Source organism: Plecotus auritus (assembly GCF_963455305.1).
Source record: "Plecotus auritus genome assembly, chromosome: 3".
Taxonomy (NCBI): Eukaryota; Metazoa; Chordata; class Mammalia; order Chiroptera; family Vespertilionidae; genus Plecotus; species Plecotus auritus.
Window position 1 is genome coordinate 49,234,136 of NC_137772.1, and position 22,205 is coordinate 49,256,340.

At 38.4% G+C, this 22,205-nt stretch overlaps 1 protein-coding gene and 1 pseudogene across 2 annotated transcripts in view; one reads left to right on the forward strand and one right to left on the reverse strand.

The window, feature by feature from the left end:
- Positions 1-16,820, forward strand: part of LOC308243267 (aldehyde dehydrogenase family 3 member A2-like) — a 28,597-nt pseudogene extending 11,777 nt beyond the window's left edge. Inside the window, exons 2-4 of the transcript in view lie at positions 14,936-16,172; positions 16,379-16,611; positions 16,707-16,820. The product of the transcript in view is annotated as an aldehyde dehydrogenase family 3 member A2-like (transcript). The remainder of the gene's footprint in view (positions 1-14,935; positions 16,173-16,378; positions 16,612-16,706) is intronic.
- The window catches only part of GPC5 (glypican 5), a 1,409,835-nt gene that overhangs the window by 823,081 nt on the left and 564,549 nt on the right, over positions 1-22,205 (reverse strand). The window lies entirely within an intron of this gene.

Below are 22,205 nucleotides of genomic sequence, written 5' to 3' on the forward strand. Positions count from 1 at the left end.
CTGCAGCTCATGAGCCACATGCAGCTCTTTGGCCCTTGAGTGTGGCTCTTCCACAAAATACCACGTGTGGACGCACACGTACAGTGCGATTGAAACTTCATGGCCCATGCGCAGAAGTCGGTTTTCAGCTCTCAAAAGAAATTTCAATCGTTGTACTGTTGATATTTGGCTCTGTTGACTAATGAGTTTGCCGACCACTGCCCTAACCTGATAATCCTTTTACTGTTTACCAAACTTTACCTTTTATTGATATGCCTGTATGCATTGCTAAAGGGCAAATGTGTATTCAAGTGAATAAAAGCAGATGGGACCCAGTTTCAGTGTGCTCTTCACAAAAGCGATGCCCCTGGCCCCCAATGCCTTCTAAATTCATATTTCTTGTATAGCATTTTCATTTTGTGCATCAGCCCCTCATTCAGATCCTGAACCCTAGTTGTGCAGGTTGTGGCAGTAACACTCTCCTACAAAATATGATCTTTGTGAAACTCGGTTTCATTTATTTTTCACTAAATTATACAAGGAATATGAAACAAATAAATAGCAATATGTCAAATCCATAGCAAAATAATGTTTGATGCATAAGTAGTCAGAGATAAGAAGGCCCTACTTGATCAAAAACTTCCTGTTAATCAAGACTAATAGAAGATAGAGTCATAAATAATCTCTGACACAGCAAAAGCAGCCACATTTAACAGGAAAATAGATTTTACATATGGTTAATGTGATAGAACCATCAAGCTAACAAGAGCTCTTGGGGCCAATTTGAATATTCATTAATCAGCCTGCCTTTTGATTTAACTTAGAACACAACTGTCAATGAACAAATGGGCTTTTGTAGAAAAGGTGATAAACAAAATCCAATGAATTGGCAAATTGGAAAGCCTTGAAAGAGAATAAATGCTGAAAGATTAAGAACTAAATAGAAGACTTCAGCTCAGCTCTCTGCAGGGAACACAAAAGCTTCTTACTAAATCAGGTAGTGTTGGAGAATACTTTAAAAATATATTTCTTCAGAAAGAAACATCTGCCACAATAAAAAAATACTTTAAGATATTTTTTGAAGAAGGCTTAAATTTTTAATACCCTTATTTTTTTACAGCATATTGAAAAATAAATGGATTATTTTTTGGTTCAAAAATCACTAATCTCATTTTCTGGGTGAAATGATTTATGTACAAATAGATGGTTTTCTCCAAAGGCAGAGCAATAAAAGCCATAATTAATACAAAGGACAGAACTGGCACAAACAGAAGTTTGGGGGTAGTGATCTCAACTACAATGCCTATTGTACCAAGGCAGTTAACAAAGGATCAATACCCTGTGTGTAGAAAACAAACAAAACAGAACAAACAAACAAACAAAATTATATCTATACCAACTGACACAACACTGAATGGAAAGGGCCACTCTCAGGGACAGGTGTGACAGCAGGGTTGGAGCTGAGGAGAGCAGAAGGTCCCATGCCTCATCTGAAGAGGAAGCAGATTCTTATAATTTGAGAATAGGGTTGCAGTTTGGGCTCATTTCTAAACACTTTTAACACAAAACCCATCTGGATTTTTTTATGTGAAAGTTCTCAATTCTTTGAATGTATGTCACAAATTCAGAAGTAAAACACTTTTTAACTGTCTTGTGGGTCAAACTATGACTTTTGACTGAATTCAGTTAAGTGGGCCTCTTTTTATTAATCTCCAGATGTAGGGGGTAAACTATTTAATAAGATTATCTAGGCTTCCAGTGTACACTTCTATAATATATAATGCAATATGTATCCTTTACATATTGCATTGTGTAAAATTTACCATAACAGGATATAAAGATTATTATATGTGTCTATAGAGATAATACACACAGGCTTTTCCTTGTATTGTATGATTTGCTATGTAAAAACTGACCATAGCAAATAATAATGACCAAACAATTCATAGACTCATATGAATTTTTTCTTTAAAAATAATTTCATCATAAACAAAGTGTGCAAACAGGAGAATGCACAGAACAAAGTATATAACCTATAATAATAAAAGCATAATATGTTAATTAGACCGGACAGCTGAACAACCTTCCGGTGGAAGCCGTGGCTGCAAGGGCTGAGGCAAGCTGCCATGGCTGCGAGGGCCAAGCCCTTGCACAGATTTCGTGCATTGGGCCTCTACTACAATATAATAAGTATAAAGAGAACATGTAGGTATCCATCTCTCAGACCAAAAAAAGGAACATTTGTCTATGACCACAAAACCCCCAGTTTCCATTCTGTATGAATACCCGTTTTCACACTAGTAGAAACAACTTTCTTAATTTTATCATGTTTTTCATAACAATTTCCTTGATTTCTTTTTTGTTTTTCTGTACATGCATCCTTACATAATGTAGTTTATTTTTTATATAAAAATGAGATTGCAGTTTGTGTTGTTAGTTTAGCATTGTAAATGCTAGAATTATTCATGTTGGATTTTTAAAGCTATAATTCCTTCATCTTCTTTGCTATATAATATAGCATTTTGTGAACATACCATAATTTACTTGTTCATTTATCTATGCAATATTGTGATTTATAAGATATCCACAATTCCTGGCTCATATCTCCCTAAAACCTTGAAATTTCCTTAGTGTTGAAAGTGATCAAGGTGTCTTTCCTTATGTTAATATAGGTGACTTTTAAACCCCACCCAAGTGTATGGGTTGGTTGCCAGGAGAACCAACCATGTAATTAGAAGTCTGGGACTTTCCAGGGATGGAAGAGGGCCTGAAGGTTGAGTTCTATTGCCAATGGCCAATGATGTAGTCAGTCATGACTATGGAATGAAGCCTCCATAAACACCCAGTAGGACAACCCCTTGGCCCTTTCTTAGAGTTTCCACAGTGGGGAACCAGAATGGAGCTACATGCCATCTTGCCAAACCCCAAGCTCCATGAGGACAGAAGCTCCTTCACTGGGGCTTTGCCATATGTATCTCTTCATCTGGCTATTGATTCATATCCTTCATATTCTTTGTAATAAATGAGCTTTCCTAAGTTCTATGAGCCATTCTAGCAAATTAATAGAATCCAAGGAAGGGGTCCTTGGAGACTCTAACCCACAGCCAGTTGGTCACAAGCACAGGTAAGAATGTGGCCTTGCAGCTAGCTTCTGAAAAGTGTGTGAGTGTGTGTGTGTGTGTGTGTGTGTGTGTGTGTGTGTGTGTGTGTGTATGGCTGTGGTGGGGGTAAAGGAGAGGCAGTCTTGTAGGACTGAGTCTTTAACTTGTGGAATGTCCAGGTAGATAATGTCAGAAATGAGTTGAATTCTCGGACACCCCTGCAGGTGTCTGGGAATTGTTTGTTTGCTGATCTGAGAAGAAATGCACTCCGGAGTTGCAATTGGGTCCAGGAACTCCATTCATCTTGATAATAGATATCTGGATTTAGAATTTTTCCTTATTACAAAAACAATCTGCTTATTTTTTAAATGAAGAAATTAAGGCCAGAGGTCGCAACAATTACTGGCAGGCTGAGGTGGAATTCCATTGTCTTATAACTTAGTGCTATTTCTACCAGTCTGGTTTGTCTCACTGACAATTTCATTGAATTATTCAAAGTGAGGTAGGGAATCTACTCCAGCTTAAATATCAGGCAGCTATTTTTTATATGACTTCTTTAAATTTACTATTCAGACTTTTGTTTTATTTATATTGCCACTGAAAAATCAAGGGAAGAGAAGCGAAATTACCAAATATTTAGAAGATATAAATATTGTATGAAAATGAGATTAAATATATCATGTACATTTTCAATCTCCAACTCACAAAGTAATAATCAGCAGCTATTTGTCCTCCACAGATGTTCTGTGAAAAGAAGCACAGTGCATCCCTTTGCTTGGGCAGAGAAACATATGGTAAATTTCCTTGGAAAGTGCACAGTCTAATGACAGGATTTTGCCAAAATGAATAGATCAGGTATCCTGTATGTGTTGAGCCTCATGGCATTGACATTGAGATTCAAGCTTTGTGTAAAAATTTGTATCATATGCCTCTAAGATTTCTTATAATTCTAATGTTTATTTGTTTATTGAAAAAGTGTTTTTTGAGCCTATTATGTGTTAGATGCTCTGGAAAGCATTGTGATATGATGTTGAACAAAACCAGTTAAGCAATTTGCTCTTAAGAAACTTACAGTTTGGGGGTTAGAGATATATTTAACAAACAATTCCAATAAGAAATATATAATTACAGATAAGTGCTCTGAAGGAAACTAATATAATTCAGTGAGACGTACTAAAAAGAGAAAATAGCTAGACTGGGCAGAAGGAAAAAAAGGACTGTTTCCCCAAAGTGGTAATATTAGAGTTAGATTAAAGCATGAGCTAACACAGGCAAGAGGTAAGGACCACTCCACAGAGAAAGAAGAGCATGCACAGAGGGGTGTGGCAGAGGAACCTGGACTGATCAAGGATGGAGGGTGTGCAAAGTGACAAAAGGGCAGAAAATGTGAACAAAATCATGGATCACTAAGTTTGAGAGAACCACCCAATGTGGACCTTTTTGGCCAGGTAAACCACTTTAGTTTCTCCCCATTGCTCTCTGGGAAGAGGAAAGAGAATTTATTGGGTTGATAAAGTGGGTGACTACTATACAGATTAGAGCTTTGGTTGCAGTAGAACACACATATAGGAGAAGCCTTAGATACATTGTAAAGAAATAAGAGATAAAATCAACATCATCATAGTGAACTGGCTATGTGAGATCAGGGAAAGGGGGGAGTTAAGGTTTTGGAATGTGAAACTGAACAGGAGGAGGTGCTACTCACTGGGTTGGAGAACTAGAAAAGACACTTTATCCAGTGCAAGAGAGAAGTAGAATGTTGGATTTTCTATACCATTGTGACCTCCACTCTGGAGCTCAAAGGCAAAGTCAGAATTGGAGTTAGATATTTGGGAAACAGAGACATGCAGATAGTAAAGAAGTCTAAGATGCCTGAGGAAGAGAAGACCCAGTTAAAAGAGAAAAAGGTTTGAAAGCTTAGCCCAGAGGAAGAAGCACATCATTTAAGGGCTGAGTTAAGTGCATGAGCCTGCTGTGGGAATTGGGTAGAAGTGGCCAGGGAAGTAAGACAGAAAGCAGAAAACCATGGTGTCATAGAAGCTAAGAGAAGAGAGTGTGCCAAAAGTCAACAAAGGGGTCAAAACCGTTGATGAGCCATGAAAATTAAGTTCTGAGACTGTCTACTGGATTTAGTAACATAGAGGTCACTGATCACCTTAATAAGAATGGTTTTAGTGTAATGATGGGGCAGAAGCCTGATTATGGAGGTTGTAAATAAGTGAGAGGAGGGGACAAGATGAAGATTGTCCTTATAAACAAGATTTTCACTACCCTACAGAGTAGTGAAGACCTTGGGGAGTGGTTAGGGGCTTGGAGGAAGAGGGGAAAGTGTGGGGGGGAGATATCTGAAATACAATAAACAATAAAAGATAATTGAAAAATAAAAAAAGAAAGAAATCAGAGGAAAAATAAAACAAAACAAGACTTTCAGGAACTTTGACTTGGGGGGGAATGACGTGGCAATAACTGAACCTGGAAGGACCAGGTTGGGGTGATAAGAAAAGGGATGTATTTGTTTTTAATTTGCAAGGAATTTAAGGTTACCAAGCAAGGAGTAGAATCTAAAATAAGTAGAGACATGAGCCTGAGAAATAAAGGGGGATTACCTCAACTATTGCAAAGGGAAGGAAGGAGAGGATGGTGGAGAACTTAATAGGTGATAGGAAATGGAGTCCTCACCTGAGGGCTTTGTTCATCTCTAGTCATATGCTAAAACTGATTTTTTATTCTTGCCAAATATTTTCAATTAAGACACTTGTTTCCTTTCTGTTCAGTCTTCTTGCTGTTGCCTTCCTGTTCAATCAGCAAAATGATATTGTGTGCTTGCCAGACAATGTTTAAATTGGATGTATTTCTAGTTTCAGTAATGTTTCCCTGGTGTATTTTCCACTCTCTGATAGAGCCTATAATCTCTATGTTTCCAACCAATTTTTCTAGTACTTTTTCTATGATTTCCCTTCAGTAGTAACCAATGGGTTCATGGTTAATTTTCTATAGACTGTCTTAGGCTGTCTGAAATTGTCACATTTGATATACAGTGAGGGAAAGATTGGCACACCTCATCTGTTTTACCACATCCCTGTGGAAACTTTAAGTTGATGTTTTGAGATTTCATCAGCCAGGATCCATCCAGGAAAACAGAAACTACTCTAAGTGTTTAAAATGAAGGGAATTTAGCCCAGGGAACTAGTTACATGGGTGAAGAAAAACTGAGAAACCAAACAGAAGACAGTGAGTCAACCTACAGATTAATAGCATAAGAAACTGCTCTCTCCTCTAAAATGAACAAATGGAAGAGATAGGCTTCCCAGAGTTTAGTAGCTGGGGTCTGCTATCAATATCTGGGCCAGCTTAGAAGAAGCTGGAGCTTGGAGGTGATGCAGATGTAACCACACCCATAGAAGCTACCCAAGGCATTAGAAGTGAGAGAAAAAAAAACCTGGCTTTGCCCCTCCTTCCTGCAGGAGCCTGGACTGTGAAGTCTGCAGAGCAGTGTCCTTCTCCACTTAATGACTCAAAGTAGGGCAGAATGTCAGGAATGAATCCGATAGCATAGGCCAACACATCACTTACAGGTTGTCTGCATTCTATAACCTTGTGGGTGCCATTTAATTTCACTGAGCACCAGTTCTGAGGACTAGATAAATTGCTAGGGGTAAATTCCTTACCTAGCATGTTTGTGGTAGTGTAGAATCTCAAGCAATGGCATCTCCGCCCCCACAACCCCAACCTACCACATTGTGATGATTTTCAAATACTTATACTGACCTGGCTAAGTAAGAATTTCCTGGGCAAATTAGAAAAATATATAGTTTTCTAGACCATATGAGGAAGTGTGGAATGAGCCTCAGAAGTCTGAATTCAAGTACAATAAGACAGAAACAGGTAATTCTGAAGTAGAGTTGTAGTAGTGGATCTATGTGCAGGGAGCCAATATAATCATATTGGGACAAGTTCTGCCAAATGAAAATCACTCGCTACCAACATCATGGGTATGACTCTAGACTTCTTTCTGGCTCTGTTGGTAGCTTTCTCACATCCTAAATGTTGGGTCACAGTACATCAGCTCTTATTAGCGGGACTTGTTTTTTTATTATAGTTATTTGAAAAATATTTTGCTTTTTCTAAACTTTTCTTTTCATTCCACTCTCACCACAGATATTCTCAGGAGTTACTAAAGTGACAAGATTGTATTCTACATGAAAAATGTTTTAAAGTAGAAATCCTGGGTATTAAACAAATACGCAAACAAACAAAATGAAGCAAATGTTAGGCTGAAATCCAAAGGCAAATAAAGCACATAAATAAATGGTACAATGAAATATCCCAAAAATAAATACACTTTAGATTTTCCTTTAAAGGGAACCCACTGAAGTCTACAAGTAGACATTAATTTGGTAGCTATTCACTTGAAGTTAAGAGCGTATTATCCAGTTTAGCAGCAATTCAAGAGATGCTTTGTCCTTCCCTATAGAAACACAACACTTGAACACAGTGTTAGTGATTTAGCAGATAGCATTTGAGTCCAATTATTGAGCCCCATATGCTGCATGATGTTTAAACAGCTGGACCCGATGTTTCTGAATTAAGCTATTTCTTTATAACAGGTTTATGATTTATAGTAGTGCTACTGAATTAATGAGTCATAAGAAGTTCATTTTTTTCCTAATGAGATCCCCCATCCAATAAAGCAGGTAGAAAATACTTTAAAAATGTTAATCATCATATAGTGTTTGGTTTTAAAACATGGCTTATACCAGAAAGTCAGCTAAGCATCTTTAGCTAGCATTATGAATCTAGCATTAAGCATTGTCTGTCATGAAGAAAATGTGGAATTTTCCTTCAACATTGACATCTGTCACTCTTAACATTTAATATTTTTATTAAAATATGTATCTCAAAAGCAAGTTGCAGGATTAGTTCAACTACAGTTTAATTTGTCAGTCATATCTATTTTGATGGTAAAAGTTTTGTGTATTGATGTTTGAGATGAGAGGGGATAAAGGATATCAGTATTTTAGGGAGGAAGGAAGGTAGGCTTTCTCTAAACAGTGACCCTTTTTATGTCCAGTGTTGGATCTTCCATCTACCCCCTACTGATGGGGTCAGGTAAATCCATTCACTGCTATTATTCATTCAATAGGTTGTCAAATGAATGGGAAGGCTTAGTGTCTATGCCATGAGAAATTATGGAAATTCCCTTGAGACTAGTCTGTACAGTGATGGTACATGTTTAAAGATAAAATTAATTCCATATAAGATTTTGTCCTTTAAATTATCCAATTGATAAAATAATCCATAGCCACTAACCTTACAGATACATTTTGAGAGTGAATTAAATAATATGATAAAATGTTTGTGTAAACACTACACATTTTAGGCATTGTTCAATGTTTGGCTTTAATATGCTATAACCAATTTCTGAAGGAATATCATGTAATTTACATTCTGTGAAATAGCATAGGTATAACTTAAAACTACCAAAAAGTTTTCTCTGTCATTTATAATCCTATAATTTTATTATTTCACTTTTCACCTAAGCAGAAATTATACGTTTATTAACATTGGAGATAAAATAGCAGAAGTAACTCAATTATCTTCACATGAATCCTTCATGATTCCAACAAAGACCTACTCTATAACGTAATTCACATGGTTGGTGATTTCAAAATCCTAGCAATTCTGCTCTCAAGTTATTGAAATTTTCAGAGCCAGCTGTGAAGACTGGCAGCCAATATACTGATTTCAAATAAATACTTACAAGTTTTTAAATGCTTAGAACTGTCAGTCAAAATTGCTTCATACCCATGAAAATAAAACAAATCACTTAACACCTAGCCATTTGAACCTTTAAGTCACATAGTCCTAAAACATGTTAATAGAAGAAATCTTTGTTATGGACAGAGAGGTAGTTTTACTACTTCAGCCTCAAAAATATAGTAATCCATAAATTCAGTCATTCATCCATGTGATGTCCACTACTTATGTTTGTTTTCACCAATTATAATTTTTCTTTAATCCTGATAAAAACGAAGCATTTTAAAGATAATATCATTTGATCTTACATTTGGCTTTGACCACCCTCAAAGTAGGATTACTTACAGAAAATGAAGTATTGTGTAATTCAATTATTAAATAGAATTATATATATATATATATATATATATATATATATATATATATATATATATATATATATATATATGCCTAATATGCAAATTGTCCCCTTGGGAGTTCAACCAGAAGACCAGGAATTTGATTGTTTGCTATGACGTGTGCTGACCACAAGGGGGCAGAACAGAATGAAGAAAGGCCCTGGCAAGCAGCTGGCAGCCAGCAGCCAGGGAAGGGAGGCCCCAGGTGGCAGCCGGAAGGGAGGCCCTGGTCAGCAGCAGGAAAGCACCGATCAGCCCTGATCACCGGCCAGGCCTAGGGACCCTACCCATGCACAAATTTTGCGCCCTGAGCCTCTAGTACTTTATAAGACAGTTGGCACTCATTATATGGCTCTACAGCACTCAGAGCCTGTAGCTTCTATGATTATTTGACCAAGTAAAAATTCACTTGGGCCCAGCCAGCACGGCTCAGTGATTGAACATCAAATTGTGAACCAGGAGGTCAGAGTTCGATTCCGGTCAGGGCACCTACCCAGGTTATGGGCTTGATCCCCTGTGTGAGGCATGCAGGAGGCAGCCAATCAATGATTCTCTCTCATCACTGATGTTTCTATTTTTCTCTCGCTTCCTATCTGAAATTAATAAAAATATATTTAAAAAATAATAAATAAAAATTCACTTGGCTTGAAGTTTGGTTAAATTAAAAAACAAGAAGAGCATTGTCATTCATGATACCTTTAAAATAGTGTTCCTCTATACTTTAGTGAAAATATTAGAAGTTTTGTTCTGCTTTAAGTTTACTTTTTATAGAAATGTCAGTCTGGTTCTGAACTTAGGATTTCATTGTCTAATTTATATGTCATCACTATGTGAAAACAGAAAATTGAAAAAGAAAAATATATTGTTAATAATTTTTGCATATATTATAAATAAAATATCTGAGTAAAAACTTATTTCCACAGTAATATGCACAGCTTTTTTAGAAAAGCAAGGATTTAGAACACTTTGACAGGGAAAGACAGGTGCACTGAGAAAATATCCTCAGCTCCTTGGGCCTCTTGACTTTCTCTAAAAGCAACAGTTTTTGTTATGATTTTACCTCCTGCTCAGAAGTGCTGTGGGAATACTGTTTCCAATTTGGGGTCATTGAAACCTATCCAGGAACCTGGATTTTTATTGCAGCAATTTTTGATGGGAAAAAATTGGCACCAATTTTGATTCCAACTAGCCCAAGAACCAAAAATTTCATAAAAATGACTTCGGTGCAGCTTTTTTGATTTTATACATAGAAACTTATATATGTACACATAGCTGTGTATGTGTATGTGTGCATAGATAGATGATGATAGATAAATGATAATAGATAGAAAGATAGATAGATAGACTGGATAGGTATAAATAGTATTGGTTCATGTGGAACTTTGATTTTATATAGAGAGATAATTATCTATAATAATAAATTTAAAAACAAATGGTAGGCATACATACATGGTGGGGCAAAGGTAGGTATATAGTTGTAAGTCCACAAAACACAGAATTTATTCTTATATTATTATTTATTAATTATTGCATTATTTTCCATACAAACAACTATAAACCTACTTTTGCCCTACCCTGTATCCTACATAAAAGAGGATGGAAGTGACTCATACACAGAAGAAGGGGTACAGGACCACTCTCCCTGCATGCACACTGGGCATGTGTTGACACAATTGGCCCAACATTTTAAGCTCCTGACTTCTACTTCATAGGTTGGACCACATGAGCTGAAGCAAGCCAGCCCCCCGGCCCGCCCGTCAGCTTTGCTGACCACTTCCAATGTGGAATTCTGTGACCACTCAGGAGCTCCAGACAATGGCTCTGACTTTCTCCATCAGCTTGTCTGGAGAAGGGGAAGGGAAGAAAACTAATAAAATGTTTAGACGGTTATTTTCTCTTTTTGAACTTTATTATTGTCTTTCTTTGCACAAACAGAAGTGTTTGGCAAGGAGGTGGGGGCTGCTGTAGAGGAGGAGAAAACAAATTATTGTAGAAGCCATTTCTCTGTCTTTTGTCCTTGAGCCCTAAGTAGTCTTGGTAAAAATCATCACAAAATAAAGTGTTAGGATTCTTGATTATAATTTATTTAAAAATCAAATGTAACACAAGGAGCAGATATAAATAATGCAGTGCAGAAAACATAGTCTGGCCACAAGAGGAATTATGGAATAAAATAAATTTAAAAAGGAGACAAAATATGATGTGGGGACAGTACCTTAGAAAATGCTAGAGATTAGTTCCTAAATACCTTTGCCACTGAAGGTATCATTTTAAAAATAATATTTCTAAATGTATGATGACAGGGAATAGATCTGAGTAAGCATGATGACTTTCAACTCAACTCACAAATTTAATACAATCCTAAGGGATCATAAACTGGCAGCTGCTTTGTGAAAATGAAATGCTAATGTTCACAATTATAATTTTTATACCCATAGCCATAAAACATATAAAGGTATTAAGCTCCTTTATAATGCAATAGATATATGATTTATGAATGTTTCAGCAGATTAAATCATTTGAGGTAAGAGGGGCAAAAATCCACTAAATATGCATTTGCCCATTTGAAATATGCCTGAACAGTTTTCTCTCTAAAGTACCTAAGCAGATAAACACCTATTTGGAAGTGATAATAAAAGGAATGTTTTACCTAAAGCAAGAATTTTAATAAATACTCCCTAAAAAGAGGGAAAGGGTAATGATCATATTGCATGTTTTAAACAATGCTAAGTAAGAATGGAAATAAAATAAGTTTATTTTAGATCATACTGATGTTTTAAAAAGCTTTCTGAGACTTATAATGGAAAAGGGAGAGAAGCACCCTATTCCCTTATATTTTTCACATAGAATCTTTTTTTCTTTATTGATTAAGGTATTACATATGTGTCCTTATCCCCCCATTGCCCCCCTCCCCCCCACTCATGCCCTCAACCCCTGGTGTCTGTGTCCATTGGTTAGGCTTATATGCATGCATACAAGTCCTTTGGTTGATCTCTCCCCCTTTCCCCCACCCTCCCCTACCTTCCCTCTGAGGTTTGACGATCTGATCGATGCTTCTCTGTCTCTGGATCTGTTTTTGTTCATCCGTTTATGTTGTTAATTATATTCCACAAATGAGTGAGATCATGTGATATTTATCTTTCTCTGACTGGCTTATTTCACTTAGCATAAGGCTGTCTAGTTCCATCCATGCTGTTGCAAATGGTAAGAATTCATTCTTTTAATGTGTGTTGTGAGATGGAGAGAGATTTGGACAATAATACAATAGTTAGCATGAAAACCCTTACACAAGTCCCTCTTATCTACAGGATATTCATTCCAAGACCCCCAGTGGATGACTGAAACTTTGGGATACTCTCAAAACTATATATACTATTTTTTTCTACACATAAATACCTATGAAAAGTTTAATTTATAAATCAGGCACTGTAAGATATTAAAAACAACAAGAGTAAAGTAGAACAATTCAACAAGATACCGTTAAAAGTATATGAGAATGGCTTTGGGGCCATTATTAAGTAAAATCAGGATCAGGATCGATTGACATACCACAATCGATCTGATAACCAAGATAGATACTAAGTGACTAATGGGTGGGTCGTATGCACAGCTTGGATACAGTGGACAAAGAGGTGATTTCCATCCAGAGTGGGACATCACACTGCTCAGAATGGCACTTATACTTTTTATTGATTTCAGAGAGAGAAAGGGAGAGGGAGAGAGATAGAAACATCAATGATGAGAGAGAATCATTGATCGGCTGCCTCCTGCACACCCCACCCTGGAATGGAGCCCACAACCCAGGCAGGTGCCCTGACCAGGAACCCAACCATGACCTCCTGGTTCATAGTTCCAGGCTTAACCACTGAGCCATGCCAGCTGGGCAATGGCACACAATTTGAAACTTATGCTACTAGGGGGTCAACAGAGGTGTGGCACAGACCCTCACCCCCCCCAACTTTGCAGGGGCTGAACCCTCACCCCTTCTGAGGGAGGGCTCCTGCCCCCATGGCTGCTTCGCTTCCCATGCTCAGCTCAAATCGGGACCCAGGCAACAGACAGAGACTTGGCCGACAGCAGCTGCCCTCTCACTGCAACAAGACTTGTTTGAGTTGTCTTGTACCCATGGTGTGGGAAAGTGGGTTTTTGACATCTAAATCCAGCCTAGCACCAGGAATGCTCAGGGCCTACTCAAGAAGGCAAATAATCCTTTCCACTAATATTTACAGGGTAAAATAAGATTAAAGTATTAATATGCTGTTAAAGTATTAAATTTGACAGTAAAATAGTAGTTACGTTCTCAGACTAATTTAAATTGGCTAATTGAAATAAGCAAATATTCTAGAAAAAATTAATGGTACTGGAAAAAAAGCTGTTCCTAAAGTGTTAACTAAAATTTTTATTGGTAGTTCATCTCATGGTAAAATTGTGTAACATGTAATGAACCTTAAGCAGTCATATTTTAGTGCAAAAAGTTAAAATTTAAAAGCTATCAAGACTACATTATAAAATTTCCAAAAGCCCCCTAATATTTAAATCAAAAAAGGGGGGATAGTACAAGAATATCATGTAAGGAAAAATATCCTGTAAGTAAATTACATCTAGAAAATTTTTACTTTAGAAAATTAACTTTCATTTGAAATGCTAATAGCAAGACACCCATGAAAAACACACATGGTGTCAAAACAAGCCAAAGGAAATCGTTTAGGCAAAAAATGAAAAAGGATCCCAAGTCAAATTTATATAAAGGATTCCTTTATTAATTTTTGGTCGAGAATATGTTTGTATATTTTCAGAAAACAACTCCAAGACCATGTGGATTCCCGCAACAGAGAGGAATTGACAGGACTGCTCCAGCCATGAAGACAGAAGAGAAACAGTCCAGAGATGGAAGACGCTGATGACGCCTTGCCATACTAGCAGTCAGCAGCTGTGCATCGTGGCAGGTTGCCCAGGACCAAACCAGAGTGGATCGGACCTGCATTACCACCATTTGTCCACCATTCAGAACTGAAATATCATTGCTGACATGTACACATAAGGAACTGTTTGACATTGAAATTGGGACTCATAAGAACTGTTGGCCCAGAAAGAAACTCACTACAGACTGATTCATTTGCCTCTCAGCATAACCATTATTGCTTGTCTCATTTTCGGTTCTTATAAGTGTATTTCTAGTATCACATGATCTCACTCATCTAGGGGAAATAATGAACAACATAAACTGATGAACAAAAACAGACCCGGAGACAGGGAAGCATCGATCAGACTGTCAAACCTCAGAGGGAAGGTAGAGGAGGGTGGGGGTAAGGGGGAGAGATCAACCAAAGGACTTGTATGCATGCATATAAGCCCAACCAGCGGTCACGGACAACAGGGGGGTAAGGGCATGCGTGGGGAGGGGTTTGGGATGGGAATAGGGGGATGAGGACAAATATGTGATACTTCAATCAATAAAGAAATTAAAAAAAATAAGTAAAACTTATGAATTGTTTATTTCTGGAATTTTTTATTTACTATCTTCAGACTACATTTGTTTGTTAGTAATTGAAACCATGGAAAGCTAAGCCATAGATAATGGGGACTGCTGTATTCTGCTTAGAAGTAAAGTTTACAGGACAGAAAAGCAGAAATCACTAAGCTATATTTATGGATCCAGATGAAGCAGAAGTGCCAATACTGATGTTTAAAAAACAAAAGTTGGCAGTCGGGCTGGGTGGGTGTGGAGGACGCGTTGAGTAGTGTGCAGGGAGCCAGGGAGTGCCTGCTCCAGAGGGTCCTGAGGTTTCGGCTGCAGCAGCTCAAGGATGGTGCAGGAGCGCGAGAAGGCCATCCAGGTGGCCATCGCCTCGGTCCCAAGCAAGAGTGAACTTAATGCATACAGTCAGGAAGTCATTATCATTCATGGGAAGTTGATCTCCTGAATGGATTACTGCTAAACCAGCCAAGAAGAACCTGCTCACCATGATGGATGAGGCCTAGTTCAACTAGCGTCCCTGGGGGTCGACTGATTATAGGAACTTGGAACTACCCCTTTGTTCTCACCATGTAGCCACTAATAGGAGTCACTGCTGCAGGAATGCTGTGATTACCAAGCTTTACGAACTAAGTGCAAATACAGCCAACATCTTGGCTCAGCTCCTCCCCCAGTATTTAGACCAGGACCTGTATGTTGTGGTTAATGGTGGTGTTGAGGAAACCACCGAGCTCCTGAAGCAGCGATTTGACCACATTCTCTGTATTGGAAGCACTGCGGTTGGAAAAATTGTCATGGCAGCTGCTGCCAAGCATCTGACCACTGTGATTCTTGAACTGGGAGGGAAGAGTCTGTGCTACATCGACAAAGATTGTGACCTGGACATCGTCTGCAGACGCATAGCCTGGGCCCTGGGGGAAGTACATGAACTGCAGTCAAACCTGCATTGCTCCCAACTACATTGTCTGTGAACCATCTCTCCAGAGTAAAATTGTACAAAATATTAAGGAAACTGTGAAGGAATTTTATGGAGGAAATATAAAAGAATCTCCTGATTATGAAAAAATCGTCGATCTTCGTCATTTTAAGAGGCTCCTAAGTTTGCTTGAAAGTCAGAAGATAGCTTTTGGTGGGGAGACTGATGAAGCCACCCGCTATATAGCCCCAACAATACTTACTGACGTTGATCCTTGAAACCAAGGTGATGCAAGAAGAAATTTTTGGACCAATTCTTCCAATAGTGCCTGTGAAGAATGCAGATGAAGCCATAACATTCATAAATGAATGCAAAAAGCCATTGACTTTCTATGTGCTTTCTCATAACAGTTACCTCATCAGGCGGATGATTACATATCCAGCAGGGGTGTCATGGTCAACGATGAGATCAATGAGATCATGCACTTCGTGCTCAGTCTCTACCCTTTGGAGGCCTGGATTTCCCTGCAGTTCAGCTGCCATCTAGTGAATAGTGAACTGCCTCCTGGCCCCAGGTGCGTCACGGTACCATACCCGTGTCTGTCCAGCACACACAGTAGATTTGAGAAGTGAAAACTGTCCCAGAGCTTGGATTTTGAGAGGGCAGAGACTTACACTTGTCTGTCACCCCCTAGCAGTGTCACCCTGACATCCTGGTCTTTGGTACTTTCTGGGAGCTTGGATGAAGCCAGTGGGTTCGAGTGGGATGGGAGCTTCTCACGGAAAACATAGTTTCTATACTTTTTCTCATCAACATCCCTGTTTATTGAAAAGTTTAAAGAGAGAAGGTGTTAACAAACTCAGACATCCTCCCAAGAGCCAGTCAAAGGTGGACTGGGCAAAATTCTTCCTTTTGAAACGATTCAACAAAGGAAAATTCATTCTCCTGCTTCTCGCTCTCCTGGGCATTGTGGCCGTCGTGCTGGTGAGTGATCTACTGAAGAGTGATACTGTTCAGCCTCCTAGCTGCCTCCACTGAATTATTCATCTGTTAAATAGTTAATGAACCCATAATTTTAGCACCCTACCACAAAGAAAAAGAAAATATGCAGCATTGTAATCAACCCTGACGTCATTGCCAAGCACCATGAATGCAACTTGCCATTTCAGCCAAATCCCAACATTCCCCACTGAGGACACTCAGAACCTATTCTAGATTGTGCTGCCCAGATTTGGGCCAGGGAAGGAGAATATCTGGAGCTACCCCTGCATTTCCTGGAAACTTAAAGGAGTCTCAGAAGCAGCTCAGGAACTGCCTCCCTCTAGTTCATGGGACATGGGACCCCCATCCCCCGCCCCATCCCTGCTGTTGCCTCCATCATTCTGGAAACTTTCAAGAGTTCAGTCCAGAGAGATGAGGATAGATCTTCCCAGGCTCTAGAACTGGAAGAGGAGGATCATGGGATCCCTGTCCCTCATTCATGCATTATGAATTCACCATCCTTCCTTGTGTTTAGTTTGTGGCATTTCTTATCCCTGCCCACAAAGGCTTATTGTGACTGTAACGCCTGAAGCATCTTGTAAATCCTAGGACTTCCTGGAAGACAGTTGCCAATTTCATTCAGGCATCACCTGTCATTATTATGAAGTAGGCGTTATAGAATTCTACATCATATAAAACCTAACTGGCATTTTTAAATGTAGTAGTAGAAGTACTGTACTTATAATAATTCCAATCCTCTGTCAGAACCCTGAAATTGCAAGTTAGTGGTTTTCCAAGGACAAATCTTTAAGTTTTATATCTGTAGCACAAGGCAAGTAAATTTCACTTTTTCAAACTTCAGAGAAGCCCCTTTTGGGGAAACCATTTCCTGTCAGTCTTGGACAAGAGGCCTTGGGTGTTCAGGACCTTGGAGCTTGAGAGTCTCAGGGGCTGATGGTGGGTCATTTAGAGAAATCTGCAGAAGGACTCAAAGCCATAGCAGGTGGCCAGGCTGAGGAGATGGAGGACCAAGCAGTTCTCCCGAGCATGGCTGGACCTGAGGTGCTTCGGCTATGGGAATGTGCTAAAGAGGAGTCCAAAGGAGGGCTCCCTACTGGGCCTGCTGTGGTACTGTCAGCCGGAGCTCTACCTTCCCCCATTTGAAAACAGACTCTGCCCACTCAATGAGAGAATGTCATTTACTTTATGGAATGTATAATCAGCTTTGTTGAATGAGTCTTTTCCATGAAGACTGTCTGAATTATGTTATGTCTTGATCATAGGATGAGGTGTCAAGAGTTAATCACTACACTGGTTTAGGAGAAAGCTGCTTAAACTGTAACTATAGAATAACCAATCATAATTTCAATATAGCATTTTCCTTTACTAAATTGTACATTATACTTTCCAGTTAAACTAAATTATTGGCTTCTCTACTAGTATATTCTGCTTCAAAACAAACATACACACACACACACACACACACACACACACACACACTGAGTGGCCAGATTATTATGATCTCTGAACGCATAATTATCTGGCCACTCAGTGTATATCCTATATAATAAAAGGCTAATATGCAAATTGTCCCCTCAACCAGGAGTTCGACCAGCAGGCAGGCCAGCCAACTGCCCATGTCCCCTCCCCCTGGCCAGGCTGACCGGACCCCACCCATGCACGAATTCATGCACCAGGCCTCTAATATATATATTATATTATACACACACACAAACATTATACACACACACACACACACACACACACACATATATATATATTAGAAAGTGAATATGCCATCACCTATTTAATATGAGCAGATAATGAATGGGTTCAGAGGATTGTGCAACCAAATCAAAGGAGAGAAAAAGTGAACCTCTTTCTGAAACTAAAAACATTGATACATTAGTTTGTTAGGTATTATAACTTGATGCTTATGAGTATGAACTTTGGAGTCAGACACATATAAACAAATACCATTATATGATCTTAAGTAAATGTTTCTTTTTTTAAAAAAAACTTTGCATTCATTTGTAAAATGAATATATTTATATCACCTCACAGGATGATTATGAGAATTAAATTAATTAAATTTTATAAACACCTCACAAAGTCCCTGGCACTTTGTGTCAATAAGTGATCCAACTGGGAAAATACTATCTATAAAATTATCTGAAAAAAAAGTTTTAGTTCTTGAAACATTTTTTAAAAAATTTTCAGACTTCTTGCAAAATCAGGGCTATGCATCAAAGATTGACTAAAATCATTTGAGGATATGAGATAAATAGAACAGTTTTTTTTAATATATTTTATTGATTTTTTACAGAGAGGAAGGGAGAAGGATAGAGAGTCAGAAACATCGATGAGAGAGAAACATTGATCAGCTGCCTCCTGCACACCCCCCACTGGGGATGTGCCCAAAACCAAAGTACATGCCCTTGACCGGAATTGAACCTGAGACCCTTCAATCCGCAGGCCGATGCTCTATCCACTGAGCCAAACCAGTTAGGGCAAATAGAGCAGTTTTTGAAGTAGTGAACAATAAGCCATGTCTGCAACAGTATATTAATAAATGACAATTTCTAAATAAGTTATAAATTATACTAAGTAACAAAAAGTTCAACTAAATGGGAAGTGATTGAAAACTAAGACTGAACACATTCATTTGAGATTGTGGCAACAGTTTTAAGTGTTGTTGTCTTTTGTTTTTTTTATATGTAAATGCAGTTACTATTAACTTATTATCTACTCAACGATTTTATTAAGAATATCTATATCATAAAAGGCCTGTGGTCGTGACGCCGTAAAGCATGGAGCACCAATCTCGGGCTGGGATTCGCAGCTCGCGTGGGGCTGGTGGGGCTTGCGTGGGGCCAGCGGGGCTGACACAGCGAAGGCAGGGCCCACAGCTTGTGCAGGGCAGGTCTGGGGTCCCGCCAGCATGGTGGGTCTGGGTCTTACGCGATTTCCTGAGCTGGGCCTCTATCTCCTACATAAAATTAAGCCTTTCATGTAAAGATAAAAGTATGTGTTTTTTACTTTGTAGGTGTCTGTTAGTCCTATTGAAAGGCAGATGGTCTCCTGCCTGCCTTAGCTCAGTGGTTGAATGTGGACCTATGAACCAGGAGGTCATCATTCGATTCCAGGTCAGGGCACATGACAGGGTTGTGGGCTTGATCCCCGTTAGGGGGCCTGCAGGAGGCAACAGATCAATTTTTCTCTCATCGTTGATGTTTCTATCTGTCTCCCTCTCCCTGCCTCTCTGAAAGCAGTAAAAACATATTTTTTAAAAAGAACAACAACAAAAAAGGCGGATGCCCAAGGCAAGCCCACATCCTCCACAGATGGAAGGTACAGAGGAGCACTGGAGGCAGTTACCCATGTATAGGTCACAGGGCAGGCCACACTATTCACTTATTTCAATTTCATCAAAATAATGGGCTCCAAATAGCTCCAGAAGACAAAGGTCCATTCCAGCACTTTGGTAAACTACAGGCAGATCAAATGCATGGCAACTTGGCACTTACTCTTATCCCCAGATAAAGATTTGGCCTCACCAATGCTAAATTTGGTTCAAAACCCAGGAGTGCCTGGTATCTGTAAACCTTTTCTTAAATAGAGGCGTTAAGTGCAGAGGTTATTTACATAAATTGCTCCTTCATAGTAATGTAAGAGCCAAGGGAAAAGGAAATGTGACATGTGCAAAATTAGCTTTTGAACATCTGTCATGAGCTCAACCCACATGTGCATCATCAGCTGCGCTACCCTCCCGACTCGGCGAGAGATTCTGGGAACTGGAGAAGCTGGGAGAGGTGCTGTTTCTGCTCCTATTCTGTGTGACTGGCATGCTCCTGTGAAGTGTGTGTTCTTCTATCCTTGACTAAAGTACCTTTATAGTTTTCTGTGTGTGCCTGTGCATATGTTCTCAACAAGGGAACATTTTTAAGGACAAAGAGATCTATGGTTCAAGCAAGATGTCAAAGACACATCAAGCATGAAACCCTAATATTGGCTGAATGACCCTTAAGTCATTAAAATACACACAATTCTAATTTGCTGGGAATAAAAATAAGGCAACACTCTGGTATAAAATGTTCTAGTGTGTATAATGATATTCATTCAGTATTTCATGTACTTCTATTGGACACACATTTGACCATTATTTTTCCTTATATCAATTTTATATGGATAGCATTATGTTTTCTTGAAAAAAAAGTGGGGGGGGGTGGATAATTTCCCTACCCCTGCCAAATTATCAAACACTTGGAAAGTTTACCACTGTCATTCCTTTGTTCATTCAAAAATACTTCGAGATACTGTTGCTTGTCAGATACTATCTTAGGCAGTGGGAGACTCCAAGTTAAGTGAACACAAACCAAATATTTTATTCAGCATAATATTAACAATCTATGAGTTTAGAGAACAGTATCTTATGAAATATGTATTGCTATTCTCTGCAAAATGGGCATTAAATAAAAAATTAATTGAAATATATAGAAGAACATTCTTCTCTCATCATTTATTCTAACTGGAATAAACAGTGAGCAGTCTTTGAGCATTCACTCTTGTCATACATAGATTTTTTGAAGACCTCATGTGCCCATATTTACATAATGGATATATTTTACAACATCCTACAAATGAACACAAACTAATACTTAAATGATTATCCTACAGACCTACACCCTCGGAAATTCACTGGCTTTTAAAATTTGTTTTATATTTTGGGCTTTTAGATTTTTTAAATTCTAGCAGTCAAATTGAAAAAACAGCAATCATTGTTTTATATTTTTAGAAAACAGGCTCTAATATTCTATTATTTAACTGTACATTTTGAAGCATTTATTCAAATATTTCAATAGCTGGTTTCATTTGTTAAACACACAATTATGTGCTTGTAAATCCATGGGTATGCAGAGGTGAACAAGATACAGTGCCTGTCCTTGAGAAAGTTACAAGGGAAAAAAGCAAAAACATATTAAAATGTGTTTAACCTTTTAAAATAGTCCAAATAACTTATATCCTATTTTAATTTAAAAAGCTTAATCCTATGAACTAAAATCAGTTTCACAGAATCACCATTACCACTGCTACATAGTCAAAAGATTTCTGAAATTAATCAATGCTATTTATGACAGCAAAAGTTTCTGTGTTAAGAAAAATGGATTGATGGTCTGTTGGATGCTTCTCTGCCTCTGGATCTATTTTTGTTCATCAGTTTATGTTGTTCATTATATTCAACAAATGAGTGAGATCATGTGATATTTATCTTTCTCTGATTGGCTTATTTCACTTAGCATAATGCTCTCCAGGTCCATCCATGCTATTGTAAATGATAAGAGTTCTTTCTTTTTTACAGCAGCGTAGTATTCCATTGTGTAGATGTACCACCATTTTTTTAAAATATATTTTATTGATATTTTACAGAGAGGAAGGGAGAGGAATAGAGAGTCAGAAACATCGATGAGAGAGAAACATCAATCAGCTGCTTCCTGCACACCTCCTACTGGGGATGTGCCCACAACCAAGGTACATGCCCTTGACTGGAATCGAACCTGGGACCTTTCAGTCCGCAGGCTGACGCTCTATCCACTGAG